The sequence below is a fragment of the Stegostoma tigrinum genome, chromosome 27 (assembly GCF_030684315.1).
Source record: "Stegostoma tigrinum isolate sSteTig4 chromosome 27, sSteTig4.hap1, whole genome shotgun sequence".
Classification (NCBI taxonomy): Eukaryota; Metazoa; Chordata; class Chondrichthyes; order Orectolobiformes; family Stegostomatidae; genus Stegostoma; species Stegostoma tigrinum.
The window spans coordinates 6,363,520-6,382,256 of record NC_081380.1 but is presented as its reverse complement, the minus strand read 5'-3'; the positions used below and the strand labels follow the sequence as shown (position 1 = coordinate 6,382,256).

Below are 18,737 nucleotides of genomic sequence, written 5' to 3'. Positions count from 1 at the left end.
TGTGTTATCCAAACATGCTGTCTTTTTTTAAAATCATAATGTCCTTCTTCCAAAATTATGAACTACTGAGGCCCACATAATAATCTTGACTGTTAGGTTTTGCTGTATATACACACCACGCACACTTAAGCAGCAACTCTGCTGTTCCATTTTCTGTGCGGCAAATGCCAACCTGTTAGTGGTTCATCTAAATCAGACAAGTTAATCCTTCGCTGACATTTTCCAATTTGAAGTGTGACCTGTGTGGCGCATGTGAACATGATTATACTGAAGAGATGATAGGTTGTTAAATATTTTTGAAATAAGCATCTATACTTCTGTACCAATTAGCATGGCATAATAATAAATATGATGCAGATTTTCTGCATCATACTTTGGTGTCACACTTTTGAAACGCTCATGCGAAGTACAAATAAAGTACAATTCTATAATTAGGAACTCTTAGGAAACTGCAGAAGCTGAAACACACGTTATTTTTATTCTTTAAAACTTGGATCAGTGTGTGTGCTGAATGCCATCACCCTCCAGCTTCTCTTTGTGTCTATTAAACTAATACCTTCTTTCTTAAATTCTCCCCGGGCAGCACTGCTTCCAGGTCATGATCATGTGGACTGGTATTTCTTATTATTCGAGATAACTTGAATCCAAAGATGTGCAGGTTAGGTGGATTGGCTATGCCAAATTGCCCATAGTTTGTAGGGTAGGGTAAGGGCTGGGTCTGAGTGGGATGCTCTTCAGAGGGGTGGTGTGGACTCGATGGGCCAAATGGCCTGCTTCTATACTGCAGGGATTCTATGATGAACTACCATTGATGCTCTGAAAGGTGTATTACATGTGTTATATTTTGGAATTTTGATTTAAAAATAAGCACAGATGATTGAGTCATTCTATGAAGGTATTTTATGTAAAAACGAGCCAGAAAATCACTTGAACAGTAATCTAAGTGCATCAATTTCAAGAAAGCCCATGACCAGTTAAGGGTCTACAAGGAATTTTTGTTGTGTAAACGGATAAAATGGCTATATTGTTAAGATTATAGCAATTAAACATGTCAAGGCTTCAGAACAGAAAGTTCAGGTTTCAGTCAGAAGAATCAGGCAAAACAAGTTTTAGTTCAGTGGATCAGTTCCTGCAGCCAACGTGTTTTAGCTTTAGAAGACATCCAAGCCAGGAGACTTTGGGTAGATATCTTGAAGAGATTAGAACTGAAAAAAGTTTAGACCGTCAAAACTGTGAAAGGATCATGCAAGTTGGGACTTGGATAGAAATTGTAAAATTATTTCCACAGTTCATGGAAAAGAAAATGTGAGGAGTCTGTTAAGTAACCACTAAAAAGACTTGTCATATAAATGATAACCTCTGATGAAGGGTCTAGGCCCGAAACGTCAGCTTTTGTGCTCCTGAGATGCTGCTTGGCCTGCTGTGTTCATCCAGCTCCACACTTTGTTACCTTGGATTCTCCAGCATCTGCAGTTCCCATTATCACTTGTCATATAAATGAAATGTCTCTTGAATTGAGTATGTGCAAAAGGGTAGAGTTGTGAAGAAACTTTGTTTTGCTGTTTGTGCCAATGTCTTTGTAAATATAATATTCACAGCATTTTTTACCTCTGCATACAAAATTTATGTTGTATTATTAAAAAAAGTCTACCATCACATATGGATATGTTTCAGTGACTAATCACCACTCTAGAAACCAGCTCCAAAAATTAAATATATGATCCATCATATTCAGTATCTGCAATACTTTATTTTTATATAATCTACCAAATTAGGGTTCATTCTGGGATCTGATTGGTCTAGTATGAATATCAACTGGGGTCATAACAATCCCTTCAAAAATAAAGTGAATTCTTAAAACTCATTTTCAAACATTCTTAAAAACCACAAATTCCACAGAATTTTTATCAAAATTACACATTTTCCTTACAACATTGCTTCTGGATTAAAGGTTGCCACACCTTGAGGACTGGAAAGCTGAAGGACCAGTGGATGTTGTAATAGGAAGGCAGGGCAGAAAAAACATGAAAAGTAAAAATCATATAAAGGAATGAAGGTGCTAACTGTCCACTTCTATGCTCCAGATTCTACATTATTCTGTAGGATTATTAAAAGCAGTTGAGAAATTATTTGACAAAATAAATCCACACATGGCAGCATCTTATTAAGCACAAACTCTTGAAGAAAAGCCTACAGAAACATAGGTACCTACCACATACTGGCATCTATCAATAGAGCTCTTTGCTTATAGCAGTTTTTTACAATTCTTGCCACAGTCTTGTCATGCAGAGATAATTAGAAGTGGTAACATTATTAGCTCAGTTACTAGTACCAGCTCATTTTAATATATTGTAATTAGAAGGTGCCCTTACACAGATCTCTGGGAAACACTGCTCACCGACATTTTCTGGTTTAGAAAGAACTTCCATACTTCACTTTCTATCCTTCACTAGCACCCTTGTACTCTGAATAACATTACCCTTCTTTTAATGATCAACGTCTGTGAGGTTGTACAGGACATTGGTGCGGCCGCTTCTGAAATACTGTGAGCAGTTCTGGTTGCCCTGTTATAGGAAGTACATAACAACTGGAAAGGTTTGGAGGGATATGGGCCAAGAACAGGTGGGTGGGACTAGTTTAGTTTGGGATTATGTTTGGCATGGACTAGTTGGACCGAAGGGTCTGTTTCCAAGCTGTATGATTCTACGATAGAAATTCTTTATGAAAGAAAAAATTTGGCCAGAACCCAGAATGCTAACCATGATTTTCTTAATAATCCACAATCTTAGTTTAAAAGCAACTTAATTGGGAAGAAATGTTTATCCTAAGTGCATAATACCTATATTAAATGGGCACAGGAATAAAATATTAATGCACGTGTGATAACAGGGACATAAAATGTTCCAAACTCCAATGACTGCATTTCTGTTCTATTGGGAAAACCTAGGTCTGCATGGGAGTAAGTACCTAATTAGTGAACTATCTGATGCACGGGTTACGGTAGGATAGTCAGCTCCAATTAAATACCTAAATTGTATAAACCCAGAATTAGGACTCTTGTGATACAGTTTCAGCATCCCTATTTCTGGGCAAGGAGACTCAGGGTAAGTCATATCAGAGATAATGGATTCTCCAGCATCTGCAGTTCCCAAGATAACAAAGTGTGAAGCTGGATGAACACAGCAGGCCCAGCAGCATCTCAGGAGCACCCCTGATGAAGGATCTAGGCCCGAAACGTCAGCTTTTGTGCTCCTAAGATTCTGCTTGTCCTGCTGTGTTCATCCAGCTTCACACTTTGTTATCCAGGTTCAAGACGTATCTGCTTTAGAGGCATTCAATAACATCTCTCATCAAGTCGATGAGAAAATGTCTACAAGCACAGAACTTCCCATTTACCCCCAATGTGCAGAATTCACGTAGAAAAGCTTCCTTGAGTGTCTGTTTATTTTATATGCCCAGCACACAGTCAATCAAATATGATCTTAGTCAGCAACCATTATAGAAGAGTTCTGTGCACTGACTACACTGATGTTTTTGCCAATGCCATTGTGGGTAGGGTCCAGGGAAGTGTAGGTAGAGTGCTAGCCTGCTTCATGCAAAAACACACATTGCTTTTTTGAGGTTCATGTGAATGCTGCTTGTGCTATTGACACTCTATATATTTGCATGCAGCCAAACCAGTCACTCTTTAAAAAGCAGTTCAAAGGCATTTCAGTGTTTATTTTTGTGGGAACAGAAAGGGAAAAAGACACCCTTCAAGGAATTAACTCAATCCATTGCAGCGTCATCTGCACCTCAGACTGTGGGATATATTCAATCCAGGCAACAGGGGATTTACCCACCAGTTGAAAGCTCTAAGTGATCTCCTGTATAGAAAGCTATCATATTAAGTGTCACTTAAGTAGTCAGTGGCATATCTTTCAATCCATATCATACACTACCATTCTACATTCCACTTTTGTCCCCTCCCTTCTTGATGCTGGGTCACTAAATGAGGTGGTGGGTATCTTTAGGAGCGTATCCAACCCTGGCAGCGTGGAAGCAAACTCAACATGTAGAGTAAAGAGTCAACAGTTGCACTGTTCTAATGATAACTACCCTCCTTGTGCGTAAGGATCTGTCAGATCACATGGAACTGGGACCACAAGAGCTAAGAGCTCCCGAGATGTCCTCTCTTCTCCTGTATTTAGTTATGTTTATTAAAGGTTGTTGATGCTGAACGATATGGCAGTGGATTACCTTCTATCCACCAGCAAGACATGATCTTTCTACAAAACAGGGTTTGCCTCTCAGACGCATTCTCTGTAACGATACCCCTGCTCCCACCAGCTAAGTGTTATTAATAGACCACTTAAAGGTCGCCAACAGCAGCAGAGTGGCAATACTGTCCACAGACTCTCCAGATGTCATTTGGGCATAGGTTAGAAGACAGCGGAGTACTGCTCGGCACCCTCGTACCTGTCTAAATTCTCCTCCTTCCAAACCAACCATAGGGTTGGGAGGACATTAGATTTTGCCCTACATATAACATGTGGCCAAATATCTTTCTGATGTAACTGGTGGATGACCTCTAAACACTAGTTTGGGAGACACAACACACTAGCTGCAAGCGAGGTCACCAAGTGTCATGAACTGCATATTAATTATTAGTGACAGTCCCACACCCCCATTCTTATCCCACCAGCCCCGCCACCCACCTACTGTGCAATTTAAAATAGGCCTCACATAAGCTTAGATACAGTTTGAAGCTGAAACTGCTATGCTCAATTTTGAACCTACACAGTAAATATATCACAAGACTCTGCTGGAGATCAACAGATGCTTTGAGTTCCAGCACTGTAGAGGTAGATGTACAACTCACTCCAGCAAAGGAAACATGTTTTATGAACAATTCACAATGTCTTTTTGGCTTATCATTTTTGCATGCATACACTGTTGTGGGGAACACTAAATAATTAGCTGATGGTTTAAGTTATGTAATTGTCAGTTCTGATATAATTATTCTTCACTAAACCTGATTCTTTTTATGACAAACAATATTGGAGTCTGTTCTATATTCTGCTTACTAACAAGGCCAATCTCCACAAAAAGGAGGATATCAGGATATATTTTAAAAAGTAATACCATTTGGGAATTTTGAAACTCCTGCAATAACATCCCTGAAGTCTGTGCTCCTAGAAGTGGGCTCCCAAGGATCTATCTTCACCAGCTCCTATTTCTCATGAACTTGCAGACCCTCAGTGACATCTAAAAATCATTGATCTTAGTTGGATAATAGGTTGGCACAACATCGCGAGCCAAAGGGCCTGTACTATGCCGTATTATTATGTGCTCTATGTCCATGTTAGGTTCTACATGTATGTTGTTGAAACAACTTTCTCTCTCAACACTCTCTCAACCCCTTTGCTGTCTCAAAATTGTCAAACTGTCCATACCCAGACTTGCATGAGAAAGCATTTCCTCGAAATAGACACAGGGAAATCAGAGCCATTGACTTAGGATCCCTGCCATATATTCCTTTCCCTAATCACTGACTTCATCCCTCTCCCTGACTACCATCCAAGGGTGAGTGAGGCCATTAAGCAAAGTGCCTTCTTACTTGAGGCCAAGCAATTACATATCTAATCACACATTTATATCCAAGGCCAATCACTACCACCTACATAGCATTGTTTGAGTCCATCTCTGCCTTATCTGATCCACGCTTTTGCTATTTTTGACCATTCCAAAGTTCTTCAGGCTGCTCTCCTATCTTCTATCCTCCACTTGAGGTCATTCAGAATTTTGACCTATCTTGCAGCAAGTCCTGTTCACCAGCATCCCAGTGCTCGCTGACTTACGTTGGCAAATTAAAATTGTTTTCAAATCTCCATGACGACGTTTTTGGATAAAACTGGTCAAACACAAAAGAATTCTGAACTTACTTTGTGACAAGTAACTATGTATATATTATCACATAAAATGGCAAAGTTACTGTGATGAGAGCGGCTGGTATATGGAAGCACTTTAATGCCCTACTGTAAAATGCAAATGCTTTTGAGGTCACTTCAAATGGGTGAACTTGTGAAAGTACCAGTAAATGAATGCAATTGCACTTACTTTTAGATTCTAAATATCTCAATCATCTAGTCTGGCCAGATGGTGACTTTTCAGTTCGCTCGTTATAAATGAGCAGAATACGAACCTTTTGGAGGCACAGTGTTTTCTGACAGCGGGGACAAGAAGCGAGAGGGAGTATGGGAAGGGGAGTAACAGAGCGAGAGGCAGTGTTAGGTAGAAGAGGGCAAGAAGATGGGGCATAGGAGCAAAAGGGTGAGAGAAAGGGTGACATAATGACGTGTGGAGAGATGGGAGATGTAGGAGGAAGGAAGCTGAGAGAGCATAAAGCAGACAGGGAGGGTAGAAGAAAAGGGCCAGGAGAAAGAATGCCAGGAGAGAATGCCCTCTGGTCTCTGTGTTAACTGTAGTATGAGTGACACTGTACATCTCCAAGCAAGTGCCACATCCAGTATAAAATCAGAAGTGAGCAAACAATGCAATTTTGGGAGTAGGTACAGAGCAGAGTCAAACATTCCATCTCATTCCCTCCACAACAAATCAGACAACCTATCAGGCTAATCAGCCAACCTATAGCTCAAATGTCAGATTTTCAAAATGCCAATACCCAAACTCTCAAATGACAGAAATTTCTCATCTCTACATAGCCCCATTGTTCGTGACCTCCTCTAACCCTAAAACCCTCAGATTTCTGCACTTTTCTAATTCTGGCCTATTGTGCCAAATTCCCTGATTTTAATTTCTTTACCACTGGCAGCCTTCCTTTCAACTAATTGGAACTTAAACACTGAAACTCCCTCCCCGATGCTCTCTTTCCTCCTTTAAGGCAGTCCTTAAAATCTATCATTTGACCATCCTTCATTTCAATTATCCTTGTACCTCTTTATGTGTCTTGGTGATAACTTCCATTTACTAACATGCCTTTGAAGCATCTTGAAATATTTTTCTATGCTCAAAGAGCTATGTATATTGAAGTTGTAGAAGAGGTAATGCAAATAGATCATCATTGAGCCCAATGACACTTTTCATTTACGTGTCCAACTTATTGAATCGGTAATACTATAGGGCCTACAAATTAAGATGTGCATCATTAAGGATATGTAAAACAGTGATTCCAATATCTATTTTTGAACAGCCTTAAGTTCAATTGATTACATAGTTAGTGTTTGGCTTATTCTCAAAACAGAAATAGAAAAAATCAACTATTAGTAAAAAGTAAAGGAAAAATCGCTATAGTATTACCAGACAGTGACTTGTGGTGGTTTAACCGAAGGTTCACGATGCCACCACACATGAGGGGAGAGGTTGAGGACAGCAGTTCATGGTAATCTCAGCTGTTGCAAGAATTGTACCCAAACTGCTAACATCACACTACATCACAAATTTACCATCCAGCCAACTGAGCTAACCTATCCCCACCTCACTACTATTGACAGCATGAAAGGTTGAAGCTGATCCCAGGCTCTTAAAGTGAGGGAGGGTTGGTAGTTAATTGGAGGTTCTTGGGGGGGATGCGGCGAGTGTTGTCCAAGAAGCTAGAAAAGTTGGTGATCATCTGATCATCAGCAGACTGGCAGGAAGAGGAGAGACTTTGGTAGAGGAAATTGAAGGCCTGAGGGGTATGAGTCGAGGCTCGAGAGGAAGGTTGGATGAGTAGGGAATAGGAACATGGGAGCTTGGGCTTTGGTGAAGGATATATCAGAGGTTCACAGCTGATATGAGAAATGGAGGAAGTCTTGGTGAGATGGGGAAATTTGTGGAGGGCGTTGGCGAACATTCAGGTTCTAAAGGAAGCGCACTCGAACTACAAGTGAAGGATCCACCTCCTGGATCCACCTGTGTGTAAGTGCTCAGCTCGGAAACAACTAAGCCGACAACAGTTAAAGTTGAAAAGCTGGTAACAATGAGAGTTACTGGAACAAAAACAGAAAGTGTTGGAGAAATTCACACCTGACAGCATTTGTGGAGAGAAATTCAGTTAACTTTTCTAGTCCAGTAACTGTCTGTCAGAACTGAAAGCAATTGGGAAATGGTAGGAGTTATGCTGATGACAGGAGAGTTGGGGTGGAGATGTGAGTTGAATGCCTGGGGACAATGCCCAGAGAGAGAGAGAGAGAGAGAGAGAGAGAGAGAAAGAGAGAGCGAGAGAGAGAGAGAGCGCAAAAAAAAAAGAGAAGCCGACAAAGGAATTTCTGGTGATAAGCCAGGAGAGAGGTAGATGTTGAATTCACTCTAATGGGAAGTGTGAACAGTTGCAAATGGCTTGTCTATGCTGGAACAACCTAGATAGAACAGCAACTGGTGGGAATCAAGCATGGAAAAAGGTGTTCACTCTCTGAAATTGTTAAACTCAAAGTTGAGTCCTGAGGGCTGTAGGGTACCTTGATGGAAGATGAGGTGTTGTTCCTCCAGCTTGCACTTTTGAGACTGGGGGGAAGCACCGCTGCAGTATTGAGAAGAAAATGTTAGCATGGAAACAGAGTGAAGTGTTGAAGTGGCAGGCAACTGGAAACCTATGGTCATTTTTATGAATGGAATGGAGATCTGCTAAATGGTCACCCAGTTTTTGTTTAGTCTCCCTAATGAGGGTTACTGACTGATTAGTATATTTAAAGCACCAACTCACTTCTTTGCTGCATGCTGCCCTTCCACTGCAGTTAAACTGTACACCAAAGTGAACAAGCTGGAGGCACATTTAGGTCATGATCTTAATTTTTTTCAGAACCTAACCTCCCACTTGAATTCCCTTCATTAGCCTGTTTCTTCATATACAGATGCTGACAGTCTTTTTGTTTTTTTGCAGCGTTTTCCATTTTTATTGCACAATTTGTTATGCAAGCCTCTTAAAACAGTAAATATACAAATTGTACTTAATTCCTGGAACAGTGACATAAAATTAAAGAATATTCCCACGTATTTTGGTGCAGTGGACAAGATATGCAGTATTAATACAATTTGGCAGTGGCTACACCTGTGGTTAGCACCTAGATATATCAAGAAGCAACAAAAAATTAAAAGGTCATGTACATATTGCAACCTAGACTAAAGATTTCTGATTTGCTGCTGAGACACTGGAAACAAATGAGTTAAAATAAGACCATAAGATATACAAGCAGACTTAGACCATTCAGCCCATTGAGTCTGCTCCACTATTCAACCATGACTGATATGTTTCTCAATCCCATTCTCCTGCCTTCTCATCATAACTTTTGATTCCCTTTCTAATCAAGAAACTCTGTCTAAAATATACACTGTTTTTAAATATACTCAAAAATGACCATACAATAGCTTGGTAGTGGTACGGCGATACAGGATGTTGAGAAAAAGGATCAAGTGTAAATTGTGAGCACTGGAAAGAATCTGCATTCACAACGGACATGCTTAAGCCATGGCTGACATCTAGTACATAAACAGTTAAGAAAGTATAGTGTAAAGTTGAGAGAAGGAGAATTCAGAAAGAAGAGACAAACTGTAGGTGATGCTTCATGTCTATTATTTATTTAAAAGTGAAAACAACTGGACTGTTGTAAATTTGTCCTTCAGAACGTGAACTGTATGTTTAAATGTGGGCTTTAGAAATGGAGCTACCACAAAAGCATAAATGCAATACAAACAATAATCTTGATAAAAGGGAGAACAGGAATAGGTACTGTTTGTGAGATTTTAAACATTTATAACTTTGATTATTCATTATCTTAAGAATGTCAAGTTTTTAATGTTCAATTGCCTTCTTTCCTTATGCATAAAACTGATCATAAAAGGAAAGAAAAGGGTAGATTCATATTATCAAATCTTTTAATTCTCTATTGTCATTCATATTGAAATTGTTATTAAAAGTGTGGCAGAAAAAAATCCAGCATCTCTCTACTTAAATAGTTCATTTAAAAACCCGCATTTCCTACTCTCCTTTTGGCAGTATGAGAGGTATGATCTACACAATAACTAGCATAAGTGCAAAGTGGTTTCACTTCATTACCAATGCAAATATCAATCTAAATCTAGAGTCAAGCACCTGCCTTGATGCTGAATTGAGGTGAACAAAGACTTCCTGGTGAAGAGAGTTGCACTCCACTTCCCTCTGGCATCATTTATAACCTTGAAACTCAATCTGGATGACATTAAATGAGCATTGCTATGGAACCGATACCTCTTCGTAAATGCTAAACATGTAATCATCGACCTCGCTCTCCTGTTCTCTGTGTCATCTTTCTCTCAGTTCTGTGCACTCTCCGTTGCTCTCCCCATTCACACTCCCACTGTAGATCCAAGTAACACGGTACAATTGTGTAACTGTGAAGATAATAGAAAGTCTATCAAAATAAAACAGAAGGCGAACCAAGCAAACTGTTTGCTTGTCTATCTAAAATTCTTCAAAGTTCACTTTTTCCAAGTGAAGATATCTAGGATTAAAATGAAGTCTCAAATAATGCAGAAAATAAATACTTTACAAAGTCATATGAGGATTGATGATGGACGTGCTGGTGCGGGTGAATCACGTTTGCACGAATGGAGCCAACCAGACCTTTTAAAAAAAAACGTGAAACGTAGCAGCACAACACAAGACAATAGGAGAGTCCCAAACAACATATAGTGTGGAGTTGGAGGAGCACAGCAGGCCAGGCAGCATCAAAGGAGTAGGAAAGTTGACGTTTTGGGTCAAAGATGACTTGTGATTTCCGAAGAAGGGTCCTGGCTTGAAACATCAACTTTCCTTCTCCTCTGATGCTGCCTGGCCTGCTGTGCTCCTCCAACTCCACACAGTGTTATCTCTGACTCCAACGTCTGTAGTTTTTACTGTCCCCATACAAGGAGACATGGCAGAATAAAGTCTAGCAAGATAGTGGCTCAGCAGTCAGCACTGCTGCCTCACAGCGTCAGTGACCTGGGTTCAATTCTACCCTCAGTCGACCATCTGTGTGGAGTTTGCACATTCTCTCCATGTCTGTGTGGGTTTGCTCTGGTTTCCTCCCACAGTCCAAAGGTGTGTAGGTTAGGTGAATTAGCCATGGGAAAAGCAGGGTTATAGGGAGAAAATAGGATGCTCTTTTGGAGGGCTGGTATGGACTCAGTGGGCTGAATTACCTGCTTCCACCCTGTAGGGATTCTCCAGTCTCCTTTTGTATTTTTGAGTTCTTTGTTTTATGTGGAGTCCTTGGGGCAGAATGTTATCTAGAGGTCTGAGCAAAGTGGGCTATGCCATAATCAGGAATGTCATATTTCGGCATCAAGATCATCTCACCCCATCTTTTCTGTTTTTAACAAGTGGTATGGCAAGATTCTCGCTGGTTAGCGGCAAGTTACCAGCTAATGGTGATTAATGCTTGTTGAGGTCCCAGTTGATGGTCCAGCTTGCCTTACTAATGTTCTGGTTGTGATCATACTAAACTCATCCAGCAAACTACTGTCCAGAAAACACAACATGGAAACCAGAGTGGCCTCTTGCTCAGTTCAGCCCATGGGGAGAAAATTCAGGAATCTGATGTGCCAAGAGAGTTGGGAGTCCTATTCTAGGATTCTCTTAAGGTAAACTTGTAGGTTGAGTCGGTTGTTAGGAAGGCAAATACAATGTTGGCATTTCTTCAAGAGGACTAGAATATAAAAGCAGGGATGTGCTCCTGAGGATTGATAAGGCTCTGGTCAGACCACATTTAGAGTATTGTGGACAATTTTAAGCCCCGTGCCTCAGAAAAGATGTACTGGCCCTGCAGCAGGTCCAGGGGAAGTTCACAAGAATGATCCAAGGAATGAAAGGCATATGACGAACGTTTGACGACTCTGGGTCCATACTCAAGGGAGTTTAGAAGGATGACAGGGGGATCTAATTGAAACTTACAGAATATTGAATGGTCTGGACAGAGTGGGTGTTAGGAAGATGTTTCCATTGGCAGGAAAGACTAGGACCCGAGGACACTGCCTTAGAGTAAAGGGAAGACCCTTTAGAACAGAAATAAGGACGAACTTCTTCAGCCAAAGAGTGGGGAATCTATGGAATTCGTAGCTACAGAAGGCTGTGGAGGCCAGTTCATTGAGTATATTTAATACAGAGATAGATTGGTTGTTGATTTTCAAACAGATCAAGGGTTATGGGGAGAAAGTGGGACAATGGGATTGAGAAACTTTTTAGCTGTGATTGAATGGCAGAGCAGCTTTGAGAGGCCAAAATCCCTAATTTCTGCTTCTGTGTCTTATGTCTTATTAATTAATCAACAATATGATTTTGGTTTAACTGGAAATATAGTTTTCTCATTCTTTAACAGGATGGGGATGGGGGGGGTGCGGGGGTGTTTTCAAATCTGCAGCCTGATTATCTATTCCTTATTTGACATCTGTATAATCCAGGGACAATCACCAGACTATGATAGGGAACAAGAACCTGATTCGATGTGAAACTAGGACTATAATGCAAACCATTCCATGATCCAAATCAATTAATTTTGGCTTATTCATTATGGGCTGAATCACAATCCTAGTTTATGTAGCTCAATACAACATTGGGTAGAACGCTTACCTATTAAACCACAGAGAACTGTCTATTCCTATTTTTTATAAATTTATATTCTACATTTTGTGTGCATAATGTGTGCTATTTTGTTTTAAAACCTTTCTCTATATCAGAACAAAAATTGTTAAGTTTTTGGTTCATTGGGTTTTAATGGAGAATAATATTCTGGTCTGAAATCCGGAATGCACTAATAGCAAATTAAAAGAGTGATACCTTTCACTATGACACCAAAGCATTTGTGGATTCTATTTATACAGGTTCTGGTTCTCAGAGGGGAGAAAATGGTTCGCTAGTTTTATGATTGACAATAAGGTGTCAGATGCACTACTGGCTTCAGTAATAATCTGTGCCACATTGGGAAAAACAGTATACTGCACCTCAGCAAAACCGACAAGTACACATTTGGTGAGCCTATATTGATAGATTGTTTAGTTGGCTAATGTTTAAAAATTCAAGTCATGGAGTGCTGCAGCTTCTAAACCTTGTCTCAGAGAAACTTTAGCATGTATCTTCTGACACCAACTCAATAATTCTTTATAATACACACCAACAGAGCAGGTTCCTACAGTGCTCCCGATTGACAGACAGATATCTCAGCGTACTTTTCAGAGCTGCTGATCCTGACAGGACATAGGTGGGAGAAAGTCAAACAGTTAGAAGAGGGCAAGAGTATAATGTTTAAACAGAAAGCGCCTTAATGAGGTGCGTTAGAGGAGGAACAGATGCTGAAAGGAGTTCTAACTTGCCTTTCATCCACAATTTACTCTTAATTTTACCAAATGCATCCTTCAGAGAAATAACTCCGTATTTTCTGACATAAACTACAGATTCTAATTGTGCCTTTCCAGCATCTTCTGTTTTGGTTACACGCTGACAGTCCTTCTGTGTGTTCTTCATACTGCATCAGGCAATATTCTGATCAATCATGTGTTATGGCGTATATATAACAGTAGAACGTCACAGTAAGTGCAAGCAAAACACTCAGGCAGAAAAGTGGGCTCTGTATCAACCATAATTTCAGCATGACTGGTGCCATTTTGAACTGCAACACAGAACTCTGGAATGGCCTACATCAAACACCACTGTGGAAATGATTTAATACTGGAAGTATGCGAAATTGTTACGTAACACTGATTAAATGTTATGATTTCCGACCTTGTCATTTGAGCTAATGCCCTTTCTTAAACACACATGGTTGAAACGCGCGGGGACCAGCATTAAGAATGGCCACACACCTCAGCATTATTTTAAATATCAACTAAAATTGTATATATTGCTGATAAGTTTCTACTGGTTCCTTTTGAGTTACAGAAGAGCTTAGTGTTTTCCAGACACTGCTTTAGAAAGTTAATTGAGGCTGGTGTCATTTAATGGAGAAGGCCTAAATTCTGGTCAGACTGCTTAATCTGTGCCACAGGTATGAAAGTGGTATTACAGGCATTACATAACTCCATTAGCTGCATTATGAGGAACTGGCAGAGCTCAGGTGGTGCAGAAGACAGCAACTGCTCACGACCAGAGGATGAGGAAGGGGAGGAAGATTTCCTTCAGGGCCTATTTCTAGTGCCTCCCTAAATCAGGAATAGTCTATATTTTTAAAAATGTAGGTGCAAGCTGTGCTACCTCTGTAGCAGCTACTGGACCTGTACCTCAGACAGGTTATGATGTTCATATTTGCCTGCTATCCTTGATCTTCTAAGCTGCCAAGATTTCAGGTTTGGATTTCGCACTGTTCAAGGTTTGGCCATGAAGTCAACATATTATGTTTTTTTACAAAAAAGGCAGATTGTACAAACTTTTTTATGTGCCAGGGTCTAGTTTTGCCCGTGCTCTCACTCCTCCTGACATGATTTACAGCTCCAAAACAGACCATTCAGCCCAGCCATCTGTATTCTCCAACTGAACCTCCTCCCATCCCTCTTCAACTAAGTCGACAGACCTCACCATATGGGGTATGGTTTTCTACCCCATATGTTGTTTTAGCTTCCTTTTAAATGTGCCAACATAATTTCCTCAATTATTCCATGTAGCAGCAAGTTAAAGAAATTTCTCCCAAATTCCCTATTGCTGTTATTAGCTACTATTTTGTAGTTATGGAGCATTTAGAGCTTGTTCTTCCAGTGTGATAGTGAGCCATATATGTCAGAAAATCTCAGAATTCAACTCAGTTTGCACACATTTCGCTAATCCTACCAGGTCGTAGACAACACCTACCTTTGGTTTGTTTCCCTGATCTAGAGATAAGACAAGTGTTTGGGTTAAAAACACATGTAATGTCTGAGGCCAGAAGGATGCATCACTCTGGTCCTGCTTTCCCACAGATCACAACATAAATGTAAATATACTTTTCTAGCTACCAACATGACCATTACATTTAAGACTAACTTTATTCAATAAAGATGCATTAACTGGCAAACACACGCAGTGAGTAATATAGAAGTGTAAATGCTGTTTGCCCTAAATATTTCCAAAACATAATGCAACATAGACACAAATACATACCCTCTCTTTAGGAACATAGGTAAAACAAATATAAACTTCTCTGCAGAGATTGTTTTTCTAAAAATAAAGCACTTTGGACAATGGATTATTCTTGAAAGCAGAAAGTGTAGAATATTCAAGTTGGTGCACTGATGTTCTGGCATGTGTACTCAAATCACTAATCACACATTGTTTCAGAGACAGTAGGCACTGCAGATGCTGGAGAATCTGAGGTAACAAGGTGTAGAGCTGGATGAACACAGCAGGCCAAGCAGCATCAGAGGAGCAGGAAGGCTGACGTTTTGAGCCTCGACCTTTCTTCAGAAAATCTTCTTCACTAATCACACATTGTTGACTCTGAAGTCTTGCAGATACAGCTTGCTCAGGAGAAACAATCAAGATATTTCTTCAATTACTCTTTCAAAAGAATTCCATAAGAGGAGTTTGTTTTCAGAAATGAGAGAAGTCAGAGAGATCAACTAGGCTGCTTGTCCTTAGCAAGTTATCTTCCAACTGAATCAGTTAAAACAAGCAACTCTCTAAGCCAGTCACTATTCTGAAAACAGATTCAGCATTGCTTCATAGCAAAGCAAAGAGTTATTACCTGTCATGTGATTTACAGAAGGCCTTACTGAATAAAACTTTATATGTCCATGGTGAACTTTCAATCATCTCTTTTGAAGAATGCACTCTATATATTTCCACAATCCTTCAAAAATATTGAATTTGTTTACCACTGGGGCAAAAGCCATCTCTAGATGGTGCAAAAAGCGTTTACAAAGAGGGATCCACTATCATTCAGAAGCAACATACAGCAGCAGCCAGTCTTGATGATGGCACTGCCAGAAATGCGCACAGTAATTAGAAGAGGAAACAATGCAACACCATCTAGCACTCACTTCTCCACAATTACCCTGGGAATGAAATTCCAAACCTTGTTGAAGATCAAGGCAAGAATTCAAATGGGTATACTTTAATCTATTTTGTTTTAATTTTATTAATGAAAGAAAGCTGACTGCAGACAGAACTGGAGTAAAGAGTTGGGGACTGAGAAATTCTTGATCTGGTTGAATGAATATAAGCATGATTAAACAGGCTTGTTTTGGCTGGTAAGTGCTGTTCTTGGGATGTGGGAACATTCGCCAAAGGGCAGATTTCAAAATGAATGTGCAGTGCCAACCGAAGTGAGGTAGTCTACACATGAGGTACTGCTGATGCCATTGTGCACAGGGTAGGGTAACGTTAGCAGCACATCTATACATGAACCCTAGCATCGTGACCTCAGCAGTGCATACATAGATGTATCCAGAAGCCAGTTGTGGTCACCTGACATCACCTGTCTTATCTGCGTGTATGTGGGGACTGGCCATTTCAACAGCTGTTTTGGCAGCCCAGACAATTACTCCAAAAATATGAGGAGTCGTCATACAATAAGAAACAGGCCAAAAAGCTTCTCCCCTATTCATTAGGATCAAAGTTGCAATGCCACATCAACTTCACTTTTTAGTCCTATCTTAACATCCCTTGATTCCCGTGCTTTCAAAAATCTATCAATCTCAGCCTTAAGTATACTCGCTGACTTAGCAAAGAAATTGTACCTAAATGCCTGTCACCCAGAGATTTGGACTTCTCAGCCAATGAAAACAGCCTCACAGTAACTAACCTGTCAAACCTCTGAGAGATTTATATGTTTAAATGGTATTACCTCATATTCTTCTAAACTCCTGAAAATCTAAACCTATTCTTCTCAAACTGCCCTCTCATCCCTGGAATCAATACCATTCCGTACCCCCCAGTGCAAGTATAACCCTCCTTAGGTAAGAATATCTAAATATACCAAAGCCCTAAATAATTTCAGCAAGACATCTTTGTTCTTATCCTCCAAGCCCCTGCATTAAAGACTGACTTATCATTTGTCTTACTAACTGCTTCCTTTACCTGAATGCTGACATTCTGTGTTTTGTGTACAAGAATCTCCACATCCCTCTGGATATTAAAATTTATCAGCCCTTCATTTTAAAAATAATCTTGCTTTTCTATTTTTTTCCTGCCATTGTGCATACTTTCACAGGGGAGAACAGGATAGCACAGTGGTAATGTTACTGGCTTAAGTTCAAATCCTACCATGGCATCAGGTGAAATTTAAAATGTATTTCAATTTTTAAAAAAAAAATCCAGAACTAAAAGCTAATCTCAGTAAAGGTGATCATGAAACATCCTTGATTGTTATGAAGAACCCAAATGGCGCACTGATTCACGTTTCTTATTCTGCATGTGACTCCAGATCCATGGCAAGGCTTAATTGCTCTGTGGGACAATTAGGAATAGACAACAAATGCTGTCCTTCTCTGCAACTCCTACATACCATGAAAGAATGAAAATATAAGAACATTATATGCTACCTTCCATGTTCTTCTCCATAGAATTTGCAACCTCCTCACGGTTTATTTTCACCCTCACTTTTGTACTGTCAAGAAACCTGGATATATTACATTTGACTCCTAATCCAAGTCATTGATACAGGTTGTAAACAGCTGAGGCAAAGTTCTGGTTCTTGTGAAACTCTACTGGTTACACTGTGCCACCCTGAAAATGACCTGTTTATACCTAATCTCTATTTTCTGTCTGTCAACTAATCCCAAATCCACGACAAATATTAATCCCAATCTCATAAACCTTGACACTGCACAATGTCCACTCCCATGAATGCACTCTAAAAACTCCAGTCCCCTCATTTACCTGTCAAGATACATCCTTTAAAAAATTGATTTGTCATTTATGACTTCATTCTGAAAATGTTGCCTCTACCTAACTATATTAAATTTTGCAATTCTCCGTAATCAATCCCTAAAGGTAGATTCGAGCATTTTTCCCACAATTGATGTCAGGCCAGCAGACTTAAAGGTTCCTGTTTCATCTCTCCCTCCTTTCTTGAACTGTGAAGTTAAATTTGTTACTATAGTGGCAATAGTGGCTGTGGAGCATATCAGCTCATGAAGTTGTGGAAGGTGTCATTTAAATACAGATTTCTTTGCTTTGTAAACTTGAAAGTGGAACTGAATTCCATTCTTCACATCAAGAGTTGATACTCAGCTTTGCTTCAGTGCTCGTTCAGGCCTCAACTTCTGATACAGGCTGCGTTCACGCTAATACCTACATTTTGCAGATGGTAAAAATATTGCTGTTCATTGTCACTACCCTACTGAAATTGACAACAACCTAGGGCCTTGAATATATGTGGAATAACACAGAAAGCAGAAGTTGCTGTCAGAGTCTACACTCCCTTGTACAGTGCATTGTAGACATTCACAAAGACTGCAATTCATGATGGTCAGAGAGACTGATGAAAATCACCACTCCTACAATGTTAGCCTCACTGTAAAAACCCTAGAAAAAATTTGCAACTTGTTGATTGATGCGTAACTGGGGTTTTAACAGCCTTTCAATTTCATAATTACTGCTAACTGCCCCATTGGCCCTGAAAAGCAAATCTTATACTTGTAAAATGCTGGATTTTTTCAGTGATTAGAAAAGAGTTTCTTTGATCTCTACAGTGTGAAGCTGATAATTACGGGCCTCCTGTTTCAAGTCTAATTTATTCCAGTTCTTATTTTTCTTAATTGCTACTTTTAAATATTATCTATGCATCACTAAATCACTGAATCTAGTGCAACAGAACAATGAACACCAAAAGGCA

The 18,737-nt window shown here is 39.8% G+C and overlaps 1 protein-coding gene across 9 annotated transcripts in view; it reads right to left on the bottom strand.

Moving 5' to 3' along the window:
• LOC125464774 (serine/arginine repetitive matrix protein 3-like) overlaps positions 1-18,737 on the bottom strand; it is a 693,195-nt gene that overhangs the window by 379,668 nt on the left and 294,790 nt on the right. For 6 of the 9 annotated variants that reach the window (XM_059655503.1, XM_059655501.1, XM_059655505.1 and 3 more), the window contains one exon: positions 10,205-10,347. The exons of the other annotated variants lie outside the window; for them this stretch is intronic. The gene's annotated coding sequence lies outside the window, so the exon portion shown is untranslated. The remainder of the gene's footprint in view (positions 1-10,204; positions 10,348-18,737) is intronic. 9 annotated transcript variants of the gene reach the window in all.